The sequence below is a fragment of the Hypanus sabinus genome, chromosome 10 (genome assembly GCF_030144855.1).
Source record: "Hypanus sabinus isolate sHypSab1 chromosome 10, sHypSab1.hap1, whole genome shotgun sequence".
Taxonomy (NCBI): Eukaryota; Metazoa; Chordata; class Chondrichthyes; order Myliobatiformes; family Dasyatidae; genus Hypanus; species Hypanus sabinus.
In genome coordinates, this window is record NC_082715.1 from 25,037,131 (window position 1) to 25,045,359 (window position 8,229).

At 43.1% G+C, this 8,229-nt stretch overlaps 1 long non-coding RNA gene across 3 annotated transcripts in view; it reads right to left on the minus strand.

Moving 5' to 3' along the window:
- The window catches only part of LOC132400508 (uncharacterized), a 42,617-nt gene that overhangs the window by 32,354 nt on the left and 2,034 nt on the right, over positions 1-8,229 (minus strand). For 2 of the 3 annotated variants that reach the window (XR_009514273.1, XR_009514272.1), the window contains exon 2: positions 6,198-6,591. The exons of the other annotated variant lie outside the window; for it this stretch is intronic. This is a non-coding gene — a long non-coding RNA (uncharacterized LOC132400508). The remainder of the gene's footprint in view (positions 1-6,197; positions 6,592-8,229) is intronic. 3 annotated transcript variants of the gene reach the window in all.

Below are 8,229 nucleotides of genomic sequence, written 5' to 3' on the forward strand. Positions count from 1 at the left end.
ATCCCACTTCTGAAAATGTGAGAACTTGCTACAATTGTGACCTGATAACATGTATAAGATGAGGGGTATTGACCCTCTGGACAGCCAGGGGCTTTTTTCCCGGGCTGAAATGGCTATCACGAGGGGGCTTAGTTTTAAGGTGCTTGGAAGTAGATACAAAGGGAATGTCAGGGGTAAGTTTTTCCACACAGAGAGTGGTGGGTGCATGGAATTCATTGCCAGCGATGTGGTAAAGGCAGTCTTTTAAGAGACTCCCAGATAGGTACACGGAGCATAGAAAAATATAGGGCTATGCAGTAGCGAAATTTTAGGTAGTTTCTAGATTAAGTTACATGGTCAGCACAAAATTGTGGGCCAAAGGGCCTGTAATGTGCTGTAGATTTCTATGTTCTAATGCATTGTACAAAGGCTCATACATAGGTCTTAGTTATGAGGCAAAATGCAATTTGAGTTACACAGGGATTCACAGGTGTAGAACAAAAACTGTACAGACTAGAAAATGAGACTAAAACCAGTCCTCTAGCTTTGTGCTCAATGTTTCTGTTATTTTTCCACTGACAAAACAACAGATTGTATTTTTCTTCTTTTGTGCTAATGGCAGCTGACATGCAGCAGAAAGGTGCATTACTGCCACCTGCTGTAATGGAGTATGAAGGAAGCCGTGATGGGGATCAGATCCTACCTCCCAAACTGTTTTAATCAAAGAGTTCACCGAGACCCTACACGACTTAACCACCCCTGCCTCAGGTGCCAGAATATCCTGCAAACTAGGCATCACAGATCTACCCAATAACATTCCCAAACATCTTCCCATGTTCCAACAAATATCTATAGCACACCATGATCCACCATCTCTGGGACCTTACAAAAATGACATCACCCATTCCCATTCGTACCAAGAAGTGCCAAAGTGGACTGCAAACCCCTACATCCAAACTTCAGTCTCACCAACCACAAAACTTCCCTCCTATTCTTTCCCAAGAGGCACCCCACTGGGTCAATGGAAATAAATTGTAATACCAACTCCCTGTCCGACAATTTCAGCCATTTCCCAGTTGCAGCCAACCTAATACAAGGTTTGGCTTCATACTTTCCTATACTGACTATAATATCTACTTCACTTAGATAGTGCCCGTGTTGCTATAGCATCTGCACGTTCATTATCTGATACTGTACACCCACATGTAGAGGTACCCAACAAAACTGTTCTACTATTCCCACCCTCTCCAGAACATACAGATTATAGCACACTTCCATCAACAGATCAGGTCTCCTCAAAGGCTTCAATTCCAACCTGTGCAGTACTGAGGCAAAGTCCAAGCAGATCACGACTCTGAATGACTTAACTTGTTCAATCCATCACAGGATGATGATAATGGCCATAAATTCTGCTGTACAGATGGACAACCCACTGGTCAGACTTTTCCCTTCCTCAACATTAAACCAGGGAATAAATATCCCTGAGGTCACCCGGTTCCCAACTGGGTCATTAGAACCATCTGTAAAGATAGGCAGAAAGGAAAACAATCCTGCTGTCATGAATGGCCAGACACCCTCACACCACCCACAAGACCCTGGACATCTTCCAATAACATTATACCTTTTCCTACAACTGGAGACTTTCACATTGGAACACCTGGACAGGTTACAGTTGGGCTAATTCACAAATTCCCAAGACCAGACTCACACACATACAGTATTCTCTAATTACTCCCCCATAACATTTACCAACACTGTTAAGCATATTCCCAACAGTCCATTAAAACAGAATATGTCAAATGGAACACCCCGCACCCTACTAAAAAAGTCTAGAATACAAGGCTCAATTTTTCTGTCCACGGGTTGAGAGGCATTTCAACTAGTTCAACCTCCAATGCATCTCTAGGTTTGGACTACAATACTCCACTACTGATTCTAAGTGCACTGGCCTGTAGAGCATCTAACCTACATAAAACTGAATGAGCTGCCTCTCCATAAATCATACAACCATAATCCAGACAAGAGCACATTAAAGCACAATAAATTGTCAATACAACATCCCTAGAAGTATCCCAGTCATACACAACTACACAGTGCAACAGATTGAATTTCTGCATACCTTTCCAATATCAAGGGAACACATCAGTAATTGTTCTTACAATCCACTGAGAGTTTAGCCCTTAAGCCCTTCCTGGGCCACAGAGTAACTGCTACAAGTGACAGCTGGCATAAATTTCACTAATAGCTCTAATTAGATCCCAGAACATTTACTAAAACTCATTAGGCAGCAGACTAGAGATAATTGTTTGAGCTGGTACATAGTCATTGGCCACTTTAATTGATACACCTGTACACCTGCTTTTTCATGCTAATCTAATTAGCCAATCATGTGGCAGCAACTCACTGCATAAAAGCATGCAGACAAGGTCAAGAGGAAGGGCCTAGTCTCTACTGTATCTCAAAAAAATTAATGGTAGATGTGGGTGGAAATAGGGAATAAAGGTCACATCACATGTGATTTCAATGCTTATAGTATGATGTGTATTTGCAACAACACAAATGTGAATGGGATGGTGGTAAAAAGCTTTCTGGAAGAAGTGTTTGGTGGGGTTGAATGATTGTTGGAGTACAAGGATAAATCTGTTCAACAACACTATTTCTGCTATAGACCTTACACTGGTATCTAAAGATATAGCAAGTGTGAGTGTAACTGGGAAATGTACAATGATATAACAGTGGGGAGTGATCATTTCTCCATCATCTGTACAATGAGGATAGATGTGTATCTGATTAAAAATATCTCCTATCCTCAAATGAAATTATCAAAAGGCAAATTGAAATGTATTTGAAGATTTATATGAAGATTTCCTGATCATTTGGTTTAGGAGGATATTGAGTTCAGTAATAATACCTTGTGCCAACAGCAAAGGAAATAATTCCCAGATTGTTGGGAGATAATAAAAAAAAGCTGTTCCCTGATGGATGGATGAATGTGAGAGAACTGTGGAGGAGTGGAATTCACCTTTCATGCAATATGAAAGAGCTCAAATATTGTTAGAAAAATGTTTGTAGACTGAAAGGTGACTTCTTACTTCCTTAATTAGCAAAATTAGTGATTGTTATCCCTATATTGAAACATGGTAAGGATCAATCCGATCCTTCCTGTCATAAACCTATTTTGTTAACTTGACATGTATGTTAGATAATGGAATGAACGGTTATAGCAAGGTTTCCTTGTTTTGTGGAAAGTAATGGAAAATTAGCTGTAAAGTCCAGTCTGTATTTCTTAAAGGGAGAATGACCATGGACTCGGTATTAAGTTTGCAGGGATAAATGCAGGAAGGGAGATCTGTGGGGAGGGACAAATGGATAGTTCCTATATGGACTGAATGAATACAATGGTTAGTTCATTAGTTGTCTGCAGGAATCAGTCTTGAGCCCTCAATATTTATTTTAAAGGGTCCTGATTGGTCCTGAAAAAGGGTCTTGGCCCGAACCATCGACTGTTTATTCATTCCCATAGATGCTACCTCACCTGCTGAGTTCCTCCAGCATTTGGTGTGTTTGGATTTCCAGCATCTGCAGATTCTCTCTGAGGTGAATATTTCTGCTATTAGTACATTGTTAAATATGTATTAGCACAAAGATGAGAAAATCTGCAGATACTGGAAATCCAAGCAAAAGTGTATACCTGCCACTTAGTGCCCAATTCAGGAGAGATGCTTTTTGTCACGAAACCTTCTGGTTATTTGTATATTCATAGAGCCATCCTTCAGCACTAATAAGAGAGGAACACCCCAAAATGGAAGTGTTTGACCAACCAAGGAGATTTATTTTGCATGTCAAAAACAAGAAAATCTGCAGACACTGGAAATCCAAGCAACACACACAAAATGCTACATACACAACGCTGGAAGAACTCAGCAGGTCAGGCAGCATCTGTGAGAAAAGAGTAGCCAACGTTTTGGGCCGAGACCCTTCATCAGGAATGTGGTGGGGGGGGGGGGAAGAGGGCTGAAGTCCAGTAATAGAGATAGGGGATGGGGTAGGGCCTAGAAGCACCAGGTGGAAAACCAATCAGAGGAAAGATAAAGTGGGGAGGGGATAAGCATGAAAGAACAAGAAAGAGATAAAGAAGCAGAAAGTTGAAAGGGGAGAGAGGCAGAGAGGGACCTGGGGAAGGGGGAGGGAATTAACAGAAATTGGAGAATTCAATGTTCATACCACCAGGCTAGAGGCTACCCAGACAGTAGATGGTGATGAAGAGACATATAGGAGCAAGGTAGATCAGCTGGTTGACCATAAGACCAAAAGATATAGGAGCAGAAGTACACCATTCAGCCCATCGAGTCTGCTCCCCCATTCAATCATGGGTGTTCAATTGCTCTGCCATTCAATCATGATTCTTCCAGTCATCCCCACTCCCCTGCCTTTTCCCCATACCCTTTGACACCCTGGCTAATCAAGAACCTATCTATCTCTGCTTTAAATACATGCAATGACATGGCCTCCAAAGCTGCTTGTGGCAACAAATTCCACAGATTTACCACCCTCTGACTAAAGTAATTTCTCCATATCTTTGTTCTAAATGGAAGTCCCTCAATGGTTGAGTGGTGACGTAGCAACAATCTTGTACTCTATGGCAGTAAGACCAAGGAATTGATTGCAAATTTCAGAAAGGGTAAGTTGAGGAAACACACACTAGTCCTCATTGAGTATTCAGAAGTGGAAAGAGTGAGCAGTTGCAAGTTCCTGAGTGTCAACATCTTTGAAGATCTATTCTGGGCCCAATATATTGATGTAATTACAAAGAAGGCACCACAGCAATTATACTTCATTAGGAGTTTGAGGAGAATTGATATGTCGCAAATTTCTAGAAATGGAGAGCATTCCAACTGGTTGCAAAACCGTCTGGTATGGAGGGACCTCCGCACAGGATCAGGAAAAAGTTGGTTTTTTTCCTTTCTGTTTACACTACTTATTTAATTTAGATATACATATTTATTGTAATTTACAGTTTTTATTATTATTACATATTGCAATGTACTGCGGCCACTAAACAACAAATTTCATGACATATGCCAGTGATTAAACCGGATTCTGTTTTTCATTCTGGTGACTCATTACTACCTTACTTTAAGGGCATAAATGTGCTGAAAGCAATTTAGAGATTTACTAGACTAATAACTAGAATAGAATGGTTGTCTCATGAAGGGAAATTAGATAAGTTAAGCTTGCACCTACAGGAGTTTCGAAAAGTGATATGTGACTTTGAATGAAATAAGATCCATGACAGGGTGAACATAGAGAATATATAGAGACATATCTTTACCTTCCCCCACCTCCAGCTTTCTGCAGGGATCGATCATTGTCCATTTGCCCCTCCCCACTACTCTCCCTCCTGGCACTTATCCCTGCAGGCAACCAAAGTACTACTCCTGCCTGTTCACCTGCAAATCTGCTGGGGTTTTCTACTGATTTCAGTGCTCTTGATGTGCAAACAAGCTGGATGAACTCAGCAGGTCGGGCAGCATCCGTTGAAAGGTGCAGTCAACATTTCAGGCCGAGACCGTCAGGACTCATTGGAGAGACCCATCATAGGCTGGAGGACTGTTTCGTTGAACACCTCTGCTCTATCCACCAAAAGCAAAACATCTCGGTGGTACAACGTTTTAGTTCCAATTCCCATTTCAACATGTCGGTCCATGGCCTCGGGCCAGAATGAGGCCACTCTCAGGATGGAGGAGAAACACCTTGTATTCCATCTGGGTAGCCTCCAACCTGATGTTATGAATATTGATTTCTCCTTCCAGTTAAAAAACATTTCCCTCCCTCTCCCATCTTCCTTATTCCCCATTCTGACCTCTTACCACCTCTCCCCTGCCTGTCCCCTCACCCACTGTCCCGCCCTTTTCCCTGTAGTCCACACCCTCCTCTCCGATCAGATTCCTTCCTCTCCAGCCCTTTATCTTTCCCACCTGGCTTCACCAATCACCTGCTAGTTAATTCCCCTTCCCATCCACCCACCTTTTTTATTCTGTGATCTTCCCCTTCTTTGCCAGTCCTGAAGAAGAGTCTTGGCCCAAAACGTCAATAGTTTATTCATTTCCATAGATGCTGCCTGACTTGCTGAGTTCCTCCAGCATTTTGTGTGTGTTGCTTCAGATTTCCAACATCAGCAGACTTTCTCATGTTTATGAATACAAAGGAGATGTTACCTCTTGCTGGACAATGGTCTTTGCTCCGGTAAGATGGCGGCGTGCTCGGATGCAGTGGTTTCTCTGGTGTTATTGTCTTTTTTTAACAATCACAAAACTCTGCTGGATATTAAGAACTTAAAGTACTTCAGGTCTACCCCATCAGCAAGTTGCTCATTGGCAGAGAAACTGAAGGATCTGGACTTGGTGTGGACCACGATGCTGCCTGTGACAGACGTACGTCAATGCACAAAGAAAGAGTTCAGTCCTAGTCGCTCTACTTGTAATTGCAAGACCCGGTTGAACATTGGTGTTGTGGAATGTTGCGGGACCAATTCACTGGTTTATTGACGAATGGTGGAGGCGGACAGTACCTTGTTCGTAGCAAGGACTAAGCCTCATGCCACGGTTTTGCCTAGGGAGAAGAGACAGAGTCAGACACTCCACTGGAATACCAGAGGCAGTGTTCTCACGGCAGAAAAACAAGATGCATTGTGTTCAACTGGAAACTGCTGCAAAATTGATGGAGACGAGACGGCATACAGGAGTGAGATGTACCAGCTAGTTGAGTAGTGTAGCAGCAACAATCTTGCACTCAACGTAAGACCAAAGAGCTGATTGTGTACTTCAGAGGGTAGAATGAGGGAACCCGAGCCAATCCTCATAGAGGGGTCAGAAGTGGGGAGTGAGCAGTTTCAAGTTCCTGGCTGTCAAGATCTTTGAGGACCGAACCTGATCCCAACCTTATCTCAAGTTGGATAAGTCACCGGGACCAGACCGCAGGTACCCCAGGCTACTGTGGGAAGCGAGGGAGGAGATTGCTGAGCCTCTGGCAATGATCTTTGCATCATTAATGAGGCCAGGAGATGTTCTGGAGGGTTGTGGATGTTGTTCCTTTATTCAAGAAAGGGAGTAGGGATAACCCAGGAAATTATAGAGAAGTGAGTCTTACCTCAGTGGTAAGTTGATGGAGATGATCCTGAGAGGCAGGATTTATGAACATTTGGAGAGGCATAGTATGATTAGGAATACGTAGTCAGCATGGCTTTGTCAAAGGCAGGTTGTGCCTTACGAGCCTGATTGAATTTTTTGAGGATGTGACTAAGCACATTGATGAAGGTAGAGCAGTAGATATACTGTATATGGATTTTAGTAAGGCATTTGATAAGGTACCCCATGCAAGGCTTATTGAGAAAGTTAGGAAGCATGGGGATCAAAGAGACCTTGCTTTGTGGATCCAGAACTGGCTTGCCCACAGAAGGCAAAGAGTGGTTGTAGACGGGTCATATTCTGCATAGAGGGCGGTGACCAGTGGTGTGCCTCAGTGATCTGTTCTGGGACTCCTACTCTTTGTGATTTTTATAAATGACCTGGATGAGGAACTGGAGGGATGGGTTAGTAAATCTGCTGATGACACAAAGATTGGGGGTGTTGTGAATAGTGTGGAGGGCTGTCAGAGGTTACAACGGGACATTGATAGTATGCAAAACTGGGCTGAGAAGTGGTAGATGGAGTTCAACCCAGATAAGTGTGGTTCATCTTAGTAGGTCAAATATGATGGCAGAATTTAGCATTAATGGTAAGATTCTTGGCAGCGTGGAGGATCAGAGTGATCTTGGGATCCGATTCCATAGCAGGTTGATTCTGTGGTTAAGAAGGCATATGGTGCATTGGCCTTCATCAATCGTGGGATTGAGTTTAAGAGCCGAGAAGTAATGTTGCAGCTATATAGGACCCTGGTCAGACTCCACTTGGAGTACTGTGCTCAGTTCTGGTCGCCTCACTACAGGAAGGAACGTGGAAACCATAGAAAGGGTGCAGAGGAGATTTACAAGGATGTTGCCTAGCTTGGGGAGCATGCCTTATGAAAATAGGTTGAGTGAACTCGGCCTTTTCTCCCTGGAGCGATGGAGGAAGAGTGGTGACCTGATAGAGGTATATAAGATGATGAGAGGCATTTATCATGTGGATAGTCAGAAGCTTTTTCCCAGGGCTGAAATGGTTGCCACAAGGGGTCACAGGTTTACAGTGCTGGGGAGTAGGTACAGAGGAG